General features: G+C 35.4%; 1 long non-coding RNA gene across 1 annotated transcript in view; it reads right to left on the bottom strand.

Moving 5' to 3' along the window:
• Positions 1-1,066: 1,066 nt before the first annotated feature.
• Positions 1,067-17,543, bottom strand: part of LOC108306098 — a 75,108-nt gene continuing 58,631 nt past the window's right edge. Inside the window, exon 3 of the long non-coding RNA XR_005200744.1 lies at positions 1,067-1,159. This is a non-coding gene — a long non-coding RNA (uncharacterized LOC108306098). The remainder of the gene's footprint in view (positions 1,160-17,543) is intronic.

Genomic DNA, 17,543 nt, shown 5'->3' with positions numbered 1-17,543 from the left:
AGTCCATTTCACAAGCAGAAGGGTTTCGGGTTTTATGGGTATGATAGGCAGAATAATGGTCCACCAAAGATGTCTATGTCCTAATACTCAGAACCTGTAAATATGTTACCTTAAATGGCAAAAGAAACTTTGCATATGTGAGTAAGTAAGGGATTCTGAGATGGAAGATTACCCTGGATTATCCATTGGTCCAATATAGTCATAAGGGTCCTTATAGGAGGGAGTTAAGAGATCAGTCAAAGAATGAGACATAAGGACAGAAGCAGAAGTCAGAGAGAGATTTGAAGACACTACACAGCTGACTGTAGATATATATAGCAAGGATGCACAAGCCAAGGTACATAGGCAGCCTCTAGGAGGCTTGAAAAGGCAAGGAAACAAATTCTTCCCTAGAGCCTCTAGAAAGAATGGAGGCCAGACAACGCCTTCATTTTAGCACAGTTATACATGTTTTAGACTTTTTGCCCCTAGAACCGTAAGAGAATAAATTTGTGTTGTTTTAAGCTACTAAATTTGTGATAATTTTTATTAATAGGAAATTAATAGAGTGGAACAGTTAAGATAGAAATGCCAACATTAACCCCTAAGGTTTAGCCAGACTAAGTCAATAACAGACTTTTTCCCTGAGGTATAAAAAATAGTTCCCTCTAGAATTTATAAGCCCTCCTTCTGCTTTGAAGGAGTAAAAAAAAATACATTATAAACAACATAAAAGTTTTCTTTTTCATTTTTTTCTTTTCTTGATTGGAAACTTGAAAATCAAGGTTTGTATGAAATCAGAAATGTTTTACACTTTTTATTACTTGATAATTCAATCTATAGACATAATAACATAGAGGATCTAATAATTCAGAAGCTCAAGGAAAATTAGAATACTGAAAAGTCATAAATAAATATAGGAAATACAATAAAGGCACTGTAATACTATTTTCTAATAACTACTCTAAGTGGTTTACAGTTGTCTCATGTACTACCTCTATGATTACAAAATAAAACCACAGCTCTTTTTTGTTTTAGATTCTCCCTAAATTCTGAGAACATTATATTGAAACGGTATGACATACCAGATAGCTTCAGCCTAGTTTATGTGATCATCCATGCAAATCTCTGTGGTTGCCTGAACCATTGCTTTGTTTCAGCTCCTGGTTTCTACAAATATCTGACAAACAAAAAGATGATCTTTCAGAATTACGACGGTCTGTAAGAACTCATTCTCCCAGGATTCAAAAGCATTTTTTTTTAATCTCACATAGATTAAAACAACTTTATTTAAAACAACTAACAAAAGGAAAATGATTTGGTTAATATAATTCACTTTAATCTTCCAACTTTCTTCACAGTTCAGCTTACCATTGGTAATTCGAGAGGACCTGCCTTCTTTCTAAAAAAAAAAAATAGAAAAGAACCTCCAAACCTAGTGAGCAAAAGCAACAAGACGCAGCGGCCACAAAGTTTATCTACCTCTTGGTATTCTGTCTTACTGATTTCTGTGTCCTGGGTTGTTCCTCTCTTGCCCTGAAGCTCTTTCTGAGAAGGACTGAGAATACCTTCTGTGGGTTCCCTTCAGCACTGATAAACCCCGTTGGTACTTCAAAGGGATGTTTTGTTAGATGCTATATTCATCTGCTCAGGCTATGATAACAAAGTACCATAGACTAGGTGGTTTAAATAAGAAAATTTTATTTTTCACAGTTCTGAAGTAGTCTAAGAGGTTAAGGTGTCAACAGGTCTGGTATTTTCTGAGGCCTCCTCTCTCTTTTGCTAACAGATGGTCACCTTCTATGGTTTTTCTGTGCACACACATCCCTAGTATCTCTTGTGTGTCCAAATTTCCTCTTCTTTTGAGAACACAAATCAGATTAAAATAGGGCCTATCTTAATGGCCTATTTTACTTTAAACATCCTTTAAAGGCCCATCTCCTAAACAGTCATACTCTAAGGTACTAGGGGTTAGAGCTTCAACATAGGAATTTGGGGAGGGTGGCATAATTTTGCCCCTAAAAGATGTTGAAACAGAAATGGAAAAGGAAACTAAAAATGGATCAAAAAGATAAAACAATTCAACTTATACAAATGTAAATTTGTTGTTGCTGCTCAATTGTTTTTACCTAACTGGCCCTTAAAACCTGGCCCATTCCATACTCCTGACACAGAGAAAAGAGAGTCTCAGTATCTTAGTCTCAAAGGGTCAGTTCAAAGCCACCAGCTTCAAACCATAAATCCTTCTTCACAAATCACAGGAGGTCCAACACAGAGAATATTTTAGGACCTAGCAGTCTTTCAGTCACTGTGATATCTCCATGGTCCAAGAAGGATTCTAACACTAATGCCTAATAAATGTCCTCCCACTCCTAATTTCTGGTCTCAGGGACAAGCCTCTCTCCTAAATAAACAGCAGCTCTATGAGGACTTTATCCTCAGGGTGTGACTTAGCCTACTTTGTACAGAAATGTGTCTTATTGCAATACCAGGCTGAGCAATATAGCAAAAATCCTTTAATCATGCAATAAAAAGTATGCATCTCAAAGAACTGTACAGGTGCAGATACAAGCACAAGCAAGACAGCAGCTTGATTATCACCATAATAAACCAAATACGAAAGCTGAAAATTCATTATTATGAGATGGTGCTATAAAACTAGTCGTTATGAAATAAAATTCAACATAAGATGGCTCTCTTCAAATCTATTCCAAAACCTTTAGTTACAGAGAAAATCATTAGAAAATGGTCACTTCACGCCAGAATTCTAAGTTAATTTCTAACCTCCTCAACTGGACTTATCATGAGATCATTATATACAGACAATGAGAATCCATAATTCATAATCATAGCAGTTCTGGCCAATGCCACAGTGTGTTTGTTATTTGGTTTGTTTCACCTTTCTTAAATATTTGACAGCACATTTAAGTAATTAAAAACTTAATGTCCACAAATATCATTTGCTTTAGTTATTTCTTTATAACATCAAAATAATCAAAACACCAATATTAAACAATATTCCCTTTTGTCTGTTTCTCTTTAGCATGGTCAAAAGAAACATAGAGGAAAAAACTCTTTTTAAATTATCATAAAGATTCTCCTAATCCATCAAGTATAAAACTGTAAACTTAATATAATGAACAAATTTCTTCAGGCATAAAAATCTATTTTTTAAAATCTCACTCCCAGTAGGATTTAACAGCTTTTTAGATCTAAGAGGACATCCAAATAAGACTGAAAATAAATGACCAATATTGTAAATTTTTCAAAGTGATAATTTTCTTAGACTCAGTCTATGTCCATGCCATAGAATTAGAGAATCCCAAGAGCTGGAAAGCAGCTTACTTGTTCCAGTCTAATCTCCAACACAACAGGAAAGTCCCTGCAATGGAATCCCTAACACACTTCATTCAGCAGCCACCTGAGTGTCACCAGTGTTGAAGAGCTTGCTTATTTCGAAGCAACCTGCTGTATCACTAGAAGAGAAATGTTAGGAAGAAAGATATTTTTTGTGTTGAACACTTACTATGTGCTGGAGTGGGCTTCAAACAGGTTTCAGTTTTGCAAGTCAGAAAGAGGTATTCGATGACAATGTAAGAAACAAAGACTTTCAGTTTCAGTTAGGAGACTAATTTTAAAGCATACATGATGATGAATGTTTGAACCAAGTATATTAACAATAGAGATACAAAGTGTGTGGCGGATGTGGAAGACAGTTTAAATGGAAAGAGCAGGAGTTGTTGGGGTTTCCATTCAGTACAAAATAACTCAGCCATTTTATTTTTAAAAGCATGCCTGCCTATGAGATAGAATTGCTCCGGCTCTCCGACTAACTCCAGCTGTAAGTTAACAACAATGACTGTTAATACAATAGCCAACATTTATTGAATGCCTATTACATGCCAAGCACTCTTCTAATCACCTTTTGTGTGTTTTAAAATTGATTCCTCACAACTCTATAAGTCTATTATACCCTTTTTAGGCCAAGGGAACTGACACACTGAGAGCTAAATAACTTTTGAGACTACTCAATAAGTGGTAAATCCAGAATTCAAAGCCAGGTAATCGAACTCTAGAGTCTAAGCTATAGTTCAGCTGAGGACCAGGGTGAAGGAGGCTATTTCAGACAAGGATAAAAAATAAAGATCATACTGAATAATACTACATTTAATTCTCATTTCCCCTCCTCTCTGTATCCTTTATTCTTTTTTCTCTCCAGTTCGTTGTCTGTCAGGACACAGAATGACAATCTCTTTATTATGAATCTGAATGACTGGGTTTATTTCTAAAGACTTCTCTTTAGGGAAGACTGTCTCAAAAGAAACATTACCATTTATTTTCATGAGAACGCAACAAGCGTAAGTAATTAAATGCTGTGAAGACTTTTAATAATTTCAAAGCAAAATGCTATCATTGAAGTTTTTTAAAAATATTGTTAGACATTAACATTTAAGTAATAGATTTCTGATGCTCTTATTTTTTCCATTTGTTCATTATGATTTATATTAGATTTGGGTTATTAAGACACATACTTCTAAGAAATACTGCATTTATTCAAATAAATATATTCATTGTTCACATGGTACTTCATAAAAGTCAAAGAATTACTGAGATATAAATTATCTTATAGATTATCAAATGTTCCCTGGTTATGCAGCAAACAAGGAACTGAGCAGTTACATATCAAGGGCTTTGTGCAAATTTCCAAAGAACTACAGAGGTGGAACAAGCACTTAGACCCTACAATCAGCAACCTGTGTTGAGAAAGGAGTCTGAAAATGTCATCTGCAATGTTCTTGGCTAAGTGCTTTTCCTGCCAAGGCTTCAACATCCCTGGTTAGAAACTTTACACCTGCCATAGGAGTGAAGTGCCAGGTTATAAAACATGCTCCAGGCAGACCTTTCTAACCTGTGTGGCAAACTACTCACCTTTTGAGTTCTGATTGTCCATTTCAGCAAGCACTTATTAGATATCTATAAAGATAACAGAATGTATGGGGATGAAAACAGTGCTCTTGCTTTGGGTACTTGATGAAACACATGTATAATGTGGTGTGTAAAGTGCTATACTGGGTCCATGTGGAAATTATTATAACAGTGATTAGAGATTTAGAAAGCTCTTCCAGTCCCGTGGGATAATATTTGAGACTAAAATCTTCCCTCTTATTTATTGCTTCTAGTTAGGGGACTTGACCTTGGCCCAGTGAGCCTCTGTTGATGACTTGTGTTGGGTAACGGAGGAATACTTTTTAAGTCAGAACAGTTAAGATGAGGACAGACGTTTCTCAACAAATCTCTGAGTAAAGTCAAGATCTTCCCATAGTGTAATGGAACTTTCATTTCAATCCCACCATTTAAGTCCCTTCCCAACATCTATCAGAATTAAAACTGATAATAATGAGAAATCCTGAATGAAAGCTGCCTATAAATGTGCAATTCTGGATTTCCTAAAGTACTGAGACAAAATTCAGAGAAATTAAAAACACATAGGTCACAGAAGTTGCTTTTAGGTCTTGGGAAAAGGTCTAGACAAGATTGAAATATTAGCATATGCTTAATGTTTGTATTTTAGCAGATTCAGGCAATAGACTTCCAACTACTAAAAATGTCTTGCCATATGCTATGTAAAAAGTTTTTGCAATCAGTTGAGCTGGATTTTAATCTCAGATCTACCTACAACCATTACATAACCTTGGGATGGTTTTTAAATCTTTCCAAACCCCAAGTTTTATTTTTATCTGTAAAATAAAAATAATAATATAAAAATCCATTGTTTTAAGGTTAAAATAAATCATATATGTAAAATAGCTGACACTCGGGTAGTAAATAAAAATTATTTATTTTTTGTTTCCCCAACACCTCCTCCCTTGCTTGAATGGTGAAAGATCTTACTTACCTCTGCTTTTGACTTATTCAATACAGAAGATAACTCTTCATTCCTAGAATATACAACCCCAAACACACTACAAGGATTATACATCCTTGTTGAGGACACACCACTACCCAGAGACACACTCTGCGAGGAAGATTAACAAAGTTCAAGTCATGGTCCTCTGCTCTTAGAGGCCCAGATTCCGATCCCTAGAGCCTCCTCCAGCCAGCATTAGCAGTAAAAATAAGGCTTTTCACAACTACCTTAGAACTTAAGGTCTAGCAGCACACATCAGGCTAAAGCTAACCGCTAATCTCAGAAAGTGTTACAGTTTCTCTGTTCATTTCCACCACACATTTCTCTTAGAAAACTCATGGTTAGCCAAACACATCTTGCTCTGACTCTGAATACCCTTACTGAACACACAGCAGCTCCCTCAAGTATCCATGTCGACAAAATATTTTGCGCCCACCCTGCCCACCTCTTTAACTGAGTCTCTCACTGATCATCTTCCTCTTAAAACCTTCCATTGTGCCTTCTGGAGGACATATTCTATGTTCATTATTTACACTTTAGCAAATGTTACTTTCACCTTCTGGGCTCATGTGCAATCTAGGGGCTCTGCTTCACAGCAGCACTGCTAAGTGGAAGATGCTCCTCCATATCCATGTCTCTGTTTGGGAAATGGCTGTAGAGGCTCCTTTCTCTCCACCTAGGTTCCTATGCAGGTCCACACGGGATGTGTGACCCTAAGAGAGCTATTTAATCTTGGCAAGACTCAGATTCCTCATTTGTGAAATAGAAAAGATTATAGTAGCTTTCTCTGAGATTACTCTTACAATTAAATGAAATCATGTATATGAAGCAATTTGATCAACAAATTACATTTAGTAAGTACTCAAATTATGGCTATTATTCTCATCATCCAGATTATCTTTGTCATCATATTTACCATCTAATCTTTCATTGCTTTTAAAAGGCATAGTTTTAGCATAGCTTTAACGTATTTGTGTATTTCTAAATTCCCCACGGGACAATACTCAATATACAGCAGAAATTGAATCATTTAATTTCTTTATTCTGAAGTATTTTGCAACACCAACAACCAATCTCTGGATACCAACTGAGTGTTCAACAATTCAGTTCAATTTGGCATTAACTACCTGGAATCAGCATAGACCCTATAGCTTAAGGGTTTAGTCCTACAAGACTGCTCTCCCCATTCAGAGGCCAGTCAAAAATCCCAGGCCTCTCAAATATCCTGGACCTTCTGCATGTCTGAACAACTGCCTATACATATGGGGTTCCCACAAGCCCCACCCCCTCAAGTTTGCTAATTTTCTAGAATGGTTCACAGAACTCAGGAAGGCACTTTACTTATATTTACTGGTTTATTATAAAGAATACAAATGAATAACCAGATGAAGAGGTACACCAGACAAGGTCCAAAAGGGTCTCGAGTGCAGCAGCTTCTGTCTTGTGGAGTTAGAGTGTGCCACCCTCCCAGCACATGAATGCATTCACAAATGTGGGAGCACTCTGAATCCTATCATTTAGAAGATTTCATGGAAGTGTCATCATGTAGTCATATTAACACAATCTCCAGCTTCACTCTCCTCCAGGAATTTAGAGAAGGGGAGGGCTGAAGGTTCTAGGCTTTATAGCTGCATTAGAACTTTGAAGCCTGGAACTTTCAGCCCTCCCCATCTCTGACCAGCCCCTATCCTGAAACTATTGAGGGTCCGTCCAAGAGTTACCTCATTAGAACAAAAGATGCTCGTATAACCTGGGAAGTTCCAAGGGACTTAGGAGTTCTGTGTCACAAATGAGAGACAAAGACCAAGTATTAGAACAGAAGACATTCCTATCACCCCTATCACAAGGGTCCTATCTATGTTAGGAACTGGAGACAAGGACCAAATACATATTTCTTATTATGCCACATGTATGAAAGCCATAGGAAGAGATCTGGAAGAAGCTCTGTAGGATTTTCCCAAAACACTGTAAACTTTATTTATGAAGGAAAGGAAGAAAACAATATGCTTCAGTAGGGATAAAAGTTTATTGCCAGAGAATACACATGGTATAAGAAAATGTCTAACTCTCTTTCTGGGGATCACAAATACGATAAAATTTACCATCACCTTATAGAGGCAAAGGACAAGCATAGTAGTGAAATGATGACAAGTATACCCTGCACTGGGATTTATGTTCTGTGATACAATCTTCACTTGAAAAACATACTGAAAAGCAATACATAAAAGCAGCACTCAGTGCACAATGCGTGCTTGGAGAATAAGCAAGCAAACAAAACAGCAGCCTTAGTGGAGTGGGTTTTGTCTGAGCCTCCACAGGCATCCCGTACCATCATGTCCAGATGAAAGCCTTTCACATGATCCACCCTGGAGGCGGTGTGTGCATCTGCTAGTGTGTTTGCATGTCATTTTTTGTCCAAGCTCAACACTCTAGTACTAAGTTTATCTAATTATTTCCTTGATTATAACATTTATCATGCTCAGGTGGAGAAAACTCTAAAAATGAATTAGCAAAAAGCCTACCAGAATGTCTGTTGCAGAATTAAACTCCATCAAAACAAAACAAAACAGCTAGAGAATCACTAAACTTAAACTGGATCTGGAAAATAGCAAGTCAATGAAATTAATTTACTGAGACTATGAGATAACTAAGTGGAAAGACAAGACATGCAGTGGCTATACTCTACTTCGCTACTCCACAGTGGTCAATACAAAGTGCCAAGGTGAATTTATTTATTTAAAAAAATCAATATCCCAAAGGGTACAATTTCATATACAGTATAACTGAGTTTTATAGACTATACATCTTCATTTGGTTTATTCCAGAATCATTTTTAAAATTTTCAACTAATCTAGGTTATAAAAATCTTGAAGGTAGGAACTCCTTCAAGAATTATTATTAAGAACTATAATAATAACTCTTATTATTTAAAAGTTCAAGTTCTTATTAAGAACTATAATGACATCTTTATTATTATTTAATGTGCCCTGCACACACACAAAAAAAGGGCAAAATAAAATCTCTTTATTTCATACAGTCAACAGAAAGGGAAAAAAATATAACACATGGCTTTTTAGAGATTCTCAGGGCTACTATGTATTACAACATATCCTGAAAAGTTTCACATCCTGGAAAAGCCCTTGCTTCTAAGCCAAGGAAGCTGAGATTAGTTGCTCATCCTATAAGATGATGATATGTATATTATTCTTCTACACTCTATTAACTTGCTGATCTTTAAAAAGAATGGTTCTTTATTGCCCTTAAGCATCTAGTTTTGTAATTTGCTTTCCTGTAAATTAGTTTTAGGTATCTTCCCAATGGATCCTAAAAAATGAATGTTAAAAAAAAGAAAACAAATTTTGAAAAGTAGGTATCTAATATTCTGAAAAGATTAATTGTACCTGTGTTTAACCCTGATAGAATTCTGCCTTGTTAAAAATATTCAGTTTTTTTCAGATGAAACCCTATCTATACTTTTCTGATGACTTTCCTCTGCAGAATTTTAGAGCTCTAAAGAAGAAATGAGTAAGTTCCATCATTTCAAGTCAAATTTAGGTATTTATATAACACAGAATATGTTTCAAAAAGTGCCAAGCTCTGTCTTCCCAGGAAAGAACTTCACAAATCAAGATATTCCCTTCAAAAATATCATTAACCACATTTGACAAAATAGATCTATTTCCATAGCTTCTACAGCCAATCATAAAGACGGAGGAGTTTAGGTTAAGTAGCCCCCTGGTAACTGACACTGGGAGGCCAGGAAATTAGAAATGTATTAATATTCCATTGCAGAAAAAAAGTATTTGATTGGCCAACCAAGTATGCAAACAATATTTATGTCCATGTTGTTACAAAATTACATGATACTTGATGGTTACTTCTATAGGCAGTTTTTTCTTCCTAATTTTGATGCTGAAAGTTGATCATCAAGTTCCTTTAGCTACTATTCATCAAATTTAAGATTTCACTAGCTTGACATAAAATCTTAAAATATAGAAAAGTGCCAAATTTTAAAGTACTTTATCCAAAATATTCAAAATTGAGTAGTTGCCATTTTTCTGATTATTCCCACCCAAAGAGTACTGGAAAAAATAATTAGTTCAAAGTTGGGCATCTTAAAATTTGAGTTCCCAACCTCCAAGTATAGAATCATTATCACCTGCCAATATTCTAACCTTTTAATATTTCAATAAGATGACCTTTGCCAGTTACTGAAGATCAATTTTACCAGCTTCGATGGTTTGAAAGGGAAATTATGACCAGTAGGTATCCTAATTAGTTCAATTATTAGAGTCATAACATTAGTAACTGATCAATATAAATTTAAGACTGCAGGTTCCAAAGCCTGATTGCCTAGGTTGGAATCTTGCTTTGATCACTTACATTGTGTATGGCATTGGAAAGTGAGTTAAACTCTCTATACCCTATTTCTTTTATCTATAAGATAGGGCTAATAGCAGGTCTTATCTCAAAGGGTACTGACACGTATTACAACAGTACACTCCTAAAAAAAGACCATGCAAAACTCAGTGGCTTACAACCACAGGGATGTATTCCCCTACTCATGTGTCTGAGGATCAACTTTGATTCCACTGAAGAGGGCTGCGCTCAGCCAACTGGGCAGCTGTGCTTCAGGCTGTGCTTCAGCCTTTGCCCTAGGCTGTGAGCTGGACTCAGATCTGCATTACATACATGATCTACCTGAGGGTCTTATTAGGGTCTGCAGAGCACAAAATAGGGCAGGAACTTCTAAAACCCTTGCTTGTGTCATTTCTGCTAACATTTCATCGGTCAAAGCAAGTAATAAGACCAACCCCAACATTAATGGGGCAGGTCAGCATCTCAATCCACACACTTCCCTGACCTCCTACGTGGGTCTTGCCAGCTCCCCTTACTCTAGGGGGTGGTCCATGATTTCCATATCTTTGACAAATGGCTAGAATTCTCTGGAATCATGGTATTGACAACAACTTGGTTCAAAGCCAAGTCTCTTCAAATCACCCAACTTAACTTCGTGATTCCAATTGATGGCAACTCCTGGGATACCAGAGCTGAGTTAGAATAAAGCTTTTCCCCTCCAAGCTTATTGCCTTCTCTCAATAGGCCTTCTGCTGAGTTGCCAGAGTATATGGTGGCTGAGGAATTTTGGGATAGAAGATTATAATTTGGTCTCCAAATCTGGTACAAGGTACACCTGGAAATGTACTACCTTCTAGGCACTTTCTTAACCAACTTTGAATTTCATTTCTTTTACACGTACCCAATTATGGTAAAGTTAATATGTAAAATTATATATTTGTCTTTGTACTGTTTGGATTAAGGTGAACGAGGAGGCAGCTGTGAGACTTTAGGCTTTAAGTCACTGGCTCAAGATGACAAGTTAATCAAAAGAAAGATGAAGTAAAACCAGGTTCTTTTCACTTTCATTTCATTGAGCCTCTACCTCTGCATTTCTCTGCAGATCAGTGTAATCTGTTAAGGAATGAATGTGTGTGTCCCCCCTCACATTTATATGTTAAAATTCTAGCCCCCAATGTGATAGGAGTATGAGGCGGATCCTTTGAGAAGTAATTAGATCATGAATGGGATTACTACCCTTGTAAAAGGGATCCTGAAGCACTCTCTCATGTCATCCTGCCCCGTGAGAAAGCAATGAGAAATCAGCAGTCTACAACACCAGAAGCCGACTATGTTGATACCCTAATCTCAGACTTTCAGTCTCCAAAACTGTAAAAAATGCATTTCTGTTGTTTATGAGACACCCAGTCTACGCTACTTTGTTACAGCACCCCAAACTAAGAGTTTACTATGGTTAAAATCTGAAAAGTTGCCTATTTCCCTCTCAAATGTTACTTACTTGGCTTATTCAATAAAACACAAGAAATTAAAGATCTGTTTATCAACTTTTTAATCATCTAATAAAATGTACAGTCTTTAAAATGAATCTTATTATATTCATTAGTGTGCATTTGAATGAATAAAATTAAGCATTTAATCTTAGTCACCGGTTCCTTTTTTGTTCCTCTCTGTAACATGAATTTTCATCTTCACTGATTTGTTTCCACAAATATAACAAATGCCTTCATGCCTGTATAGATTTTCTAATTTTTAATATAATTAATCATTAGACTTAAAAGTTTATACTCTGATATAGTCCATTAGTTAATTTATTCATACATTCCATTAGTTAATTTAAACAGCTACTGTTACTTTTTCTGAATAAGCCTATGCTGGGCAGCAGAGATCTAACTTCAAACACAGAGATAATGGTTTTTAGCCTTAGAATCAGAGTCCCATCTATTTAATGAGATGTCCTCAAGAATGACACAACTTGAAAGGCTTATTATTACTTTTATACATTTTGATCTCTGGACATCCTATTTGTCTCTTTTAGTTTGACTGACATTCAGTATTCCCTATAGATATTCTGCTATCACCCTGGTCAAGTTTTGTTTTAACTGTACTAGAAAAAGTAATTCATTTCACTTCGTACCATTGTCATATTGAAATACTGTACTTATCTGAAGTATCATTAATAAAGCTAAAGGACCAATTATATGTGAAAAATATATCATAAATACATTAGTCACAACATTTTATTCTGAATGCTTAACCTATTGTTTCATCCATGGAATATCAGAAATTCTTAGGGCTATTACTCCCCTTAAATTTAAAAAATGTATATGGTAAAAATAGTCTTTGAAAATACCTGTTCTTAGCCAGGTGAGGTGGAGGGCACCTGTAGTCACAGCTACACAGGAGGCTGAGGCAGGAGAATCACTTGAACTGGGAAACAGAGGTTGCAGTGAGCCAAGATAGTGCCACTGTACTCCATCCTGGGAGACAGAGCAAGACTGCATCTCAAGAAAAAAAGAAAATGTCTGTTCCTATGGGGAGTCACTAAAATTCATGGGTATCCTATTAGCAACAAATGTGAAAAATAAATGACGATTTCAATCTGTATGCTTTTTAAAACAGAAACACTTAACATAGATCAACCTTTTATTTTCTACCTTCATATAATCTAACCACTGCGGTTTTAGAGTTTGGTATTTTTCTCTTACAATAAACATTTCTCATAATACTGAATAAATAATTTCTGGGGCTAAATTTATATACACTTGTAAAATAAACAATTGCATTATAAACTATAAAAGTATTTCTCTTATTCTTTTCAAGTTCTTAAAGCAAACAATGATGCTTTTGCATCCTTATTATGTATAATATGAAGTTAAACAAATGAAAGTCTTTACATGTGACCAATTTGATCCACAAAAATGAGAATTTTCATGTCTCAACCTAATATTTATTTATCTGATTCTCCTCCCAGAATGTGAGTGCTTCATGGCCAAGGACTGTACCTTATTTGTATTTGGATAAGCTGAATGTCCACAAGTGTATTTCTGTACCTTAAAAACTATTTAGATTTGGCTCGAGGTTTCTTTTTACACCCTCCAGTACCTTCGGCAAGATTATAACTATCCAGAATGGGTAACTCTAGCCATAGCTTCAACTTGCTACCAAAGAATCCTTGTGGGAATAAAATGAGAAAATACATTTGAAATCCTCAATGCAAATCCTGGCACATAGTAAGGCTGTAATACATTAGTACTTATTACTAATATAATTATTACAAAAATAGGAGCATAGGCCAAGTGGTAACTTACATGGAGTTCTACAAGAGTGATGAGAGGACTATATCAGCTAAGGCTTCCAGGAAGTATCTCAAAAGACTGAAGAGTTTTCATGGTTAAATGGCTAAGGATTAGTGGAGAAAGCTATGGCACATAGATGATCAGACTAAAATGCAGGGAGAGGCTATGTAGATGAGGTTGAAAGGATCAAGTTAGATTTTAAAGCAGCCAATCCTGTTTATACAGCAGATTCACATTTTCAGCAGTTCTTGGTGCATCTGGAAGGAAACACCTGTGTGTCTCATATGATCATTTCTTTTCTGTAATAAACAGAGTAGTGTTCGGATTCACTGAAATGCTCTCATCCTTTGACCTAGCACCACATGCATCCTTAGAGAGTCTTATGTTTGTTTCTCCAGATTTCAAATTAAATTTGTTAATATTCCTATACACCTTAAAAATCATGCAGTGTAAATTGTGGGTTAGATTAAATTAATTATTCAATGTTGCATTTTCAATAAATATTTTTTGTCTCATACTATCATGCCATTTACTTTGAGGTCCTCTAAATTGGTCTTAAGGGTGAGGAATTAAAGACATGTGCATGTACCCCAGAACTTAAAGTATAATTAATAAGTTAAAAAAAAGACAAATTATTTCTGAGAAGGACCCTTCAATCACTGAAACTTTTCTTGTCACATTAAAAAAGACCAAAAAGGGAATAATTTAATTTTAAAAAATGAATTTTCATAGCACTTACTATGTGCCAGGGCTCTGCTAAGTGCAGTGGGTGTGAGAGTTTAATAAGACTATGTATAAAAAGTACTATGTGCCAGGACTACACTGTGCTAAGTAAATATTCTTCTAAATAGTCTAGTACTGTACTAAGTACAGTCTTGGCAAATATGCTTTGTGGGCTATCATTGTCCCCATTTTACAGATGCAGAAACTGAAGCTTATCCCATTTAGGTAATATGCCTAATGTCCTACTGTGATTAAATAAAAGAACCAGATTTAATCTTAGGTTTCTCTGGCTTTTGGTTTTGGATTTGAGCAACTGATCACAGTGAGCAGCTGGTAGCTCTGTTACCAACCTGCACATTTACCACAGCTGAAATGTAGCTTAGGCTAGAGCTGTTCACCAAGGAATGGCTATGTAAGCATTCAAAATTCCCCCATTCTTCATTCTATGTGAACAACAAAAACATGTTAATTTTATTTGTACTTTTGCCATCTTGAAATGTACCATAAATAAAAAGAGATACGATACTGGGTAATTTCTAGGAAATTTAAGAGTATATACTTTACATACATTTGCATATTTATTTTATAGCTAGGCATTAGTAACTCAGATAAATTAGACACTTTTCATTTAAACAAACAAATTTTAGATTTCAGTAAAAGCTGAACAAAATAAAAATTACTAAACTTGCTAATAGTTTAATAATGCCTCTTTAAAGTCAGAGGCTATTTCTCATTCATATGTGTATCCATACACCTGGCACAAGCCCTAAGGAATGGCACTTGATAAAGGGCATTGAGTTTAATTTATTTAAAGCAATGCTGAAGAGACAGGCATGAAATGCAAGTGTCTGGGCTCTAAAGGTTTTAACAAAATACACTACAATGAACAGACTTGCCTAAAGAAGTTAACGATTTAGATTGAAGCTGTGTTTTTACCACATTCTTAGTTTACTTGATTAGAAATAATAACAGATAACTTTGTGTTTGCCTACTGTGTGCTAGGGAATATGCTAAATGATTTACATGGAGTATTGCATTTACCTTTCATTCTGATTTTACCAACAAAAAAGTTTAAGTTCACAGAGTTTTAGTTATATGGCCAGTGAGCAGTGAGGACAGAATTTTTAAATACCAGCAAATTTGTTATTTATTATTAACTACCCTAAATTTATGCCATAAAGCCTCTTTAGAAGCACCAATAATTTATATGTTTTACACTTATTACATAGTGCTTTATTATAATTCTGTTCATCCATAGCTAAAAAATCTGTATTTGTCTGGCATAATAAAAATACCTACTATCACAAGGGACTTGTCTTAAAGATTTCCCTCAAGTGGTTATATTGTTACCTTTTTTTCTATTTCTCTATTTATATAATAATTTAATAACAAAGGTAGGAGAGAAAGGGAATGAAGTAAGGAAATGCTTCTATTATCAAAGTGTTTCTTCAATTACCAGCTTTCCTCTTCACAACTACATAAATAAGAACATTTTAATACCCTAATTAATATCCATTTTTAACTCTATGCCATGTTTTTATTGCCATCCTCTCATTAAAAATCTAATGAGCATTAGCATACTGACAAGGATAATAAATGCCAACAATTCATATTCAGTTATTAAAGCTAATGGTTTTCCCATTGGAATGTAATATACGCTTCAAGCATTTTTGCCAAAAGCTCAATGATACTTTTATCTCCAGTCGACCAATTGCACATTTAATTTAATACCTATTAAATGCAAACAGCAACCCAGAAATTACATTAGAGTTGTTACCCAAGCCATCCAGAGCCAACAACTAGAAAGTGAAGATTAGGTAAAGGACTAATGTCAGTCACAGAACAGAAATGATAAGCAAATTCCTGCCTCAGCACACTGGCTTCTTTGAACGGAAGAAATAATGGTCATGTGACAGGCTCCAAGTACAACAGCAGGACAGAAATTGCTGCTTCTCACACAATGCTGAGAAAAACATTCTTCAAAACACTCTTGTTTCTAAGAACCATTCCAATTAGCAAATCTTAGCTCTAAATTCTATTTAGAAAAAAAAAAAAAAAAAAAAAAAAAACTACAACTTTTTTTTCCCCTTGACAATACCTGTTCTCTAAGTTGTTAGCTTGACACTCTTTTAAAAGGAAGGGGACAGTTTTTAAACACAGGTAAATATTAAAGCTGCAGAAATTGATTTGGCAAAATGGAAAGCCTTTGTGTCTAAAGAGCTTGTTGGACATGAAATTGGGAAAGGTGTCATGAATAAATTACTTAATGATATAGATATATTCTCCGTCTGAAAGGTGAATTATACTAAATTTAAACCATATCACATGCCCACTTATTCTTAAATACGATGATACAGGCATTAGTTTGGAGTTTGCACGCCACTGCACAAAGTATAAATTCTGTATTCATTTTAAATTAATTTTATACTTTTTCTTCAAAATGTTTTGTTTTCTTTGAAATGAGCAACATCATGATCAATAAAGCCTAAATGTCCCTTTTAGACTAATGGACTAAAGATACCAAGGAAATCTCAAACTTCTTTTTCTAAATAATTTAAACATCTCCTGATTTTACAGATCAATATATACAACTATTAGAATATAAATCCAGGAAAGTAAGACTTCATTTTCTAACTTTATTTCAAAAGAATCAATGTATCAAACAAAAATCATTTTTATCACAAGCATGAGATACTAGTCAAAGGATTACAACTGCTAAAATTTGAGGTAAGCAAATTTAGAGGTGAAGGTTATTAAGACAATGTAGTCAGACCTCTAGCTTTCTTCACACATCTTATAATGCCAAGATTCCAAGGCCCTGACTACTCTTTTACCCAATCCATTACCCAGAGTTGTTATGCAGCCGGTAACTTTAAGAGATGAAGTACTGTCTTCTTTTCCACAACCCTGACAAAGAACAGGCTTGCTTAACTCTTGCTACAAAAGTGGTAGATTCCCCAGTCTCTGTATTGCTCAGTTGCAACACAAACCTACGTGAGTGCAGATCATAAATCCGAACCCATTACATTGCCCCACCCCCCGTGGGACTGCAGTTGAAGGGGAAGCAGTGCAAATTGATGCGCATGTGCCGTGAGTAATAAGGTCTTTGGTCTCTGACATCAGAGTCTCATATCTTCTGCCACCACCCAGGAAACATGAATAAGCTTATTTAGAAGCTTCTAAAAAGGACAAGATCAAATCCAAGACCTGACAAAGGTCACTTAAGGTAAGTTTAATTAACCTCTCTAAGCTTCACTTTCACTTTCCTCGCCTGTAAA

Source organism: Cebus imitator, unplaced genomic scaffold, assembly GCF_001604975.1.
Source record: "Cebus imitator isolate Cc_AM_T3 unplaced genomic scaffold, Cebus_imitator-1.0 Scaffold69, whole genome shotgun sequence".
In the NCBI taxonomy this organism is placed as follows: domain Eukaryota; kingdom Metazoa; phylum Chordata; class Mammalia; order Primates; family Cebidae; genus Cebus; species Cebus imitator.
The sequence above is the reverse complement of the archived record's forward strand: the minus strand, read 5'-3'. Positions and strand labels throughout refer to the sequence as shown.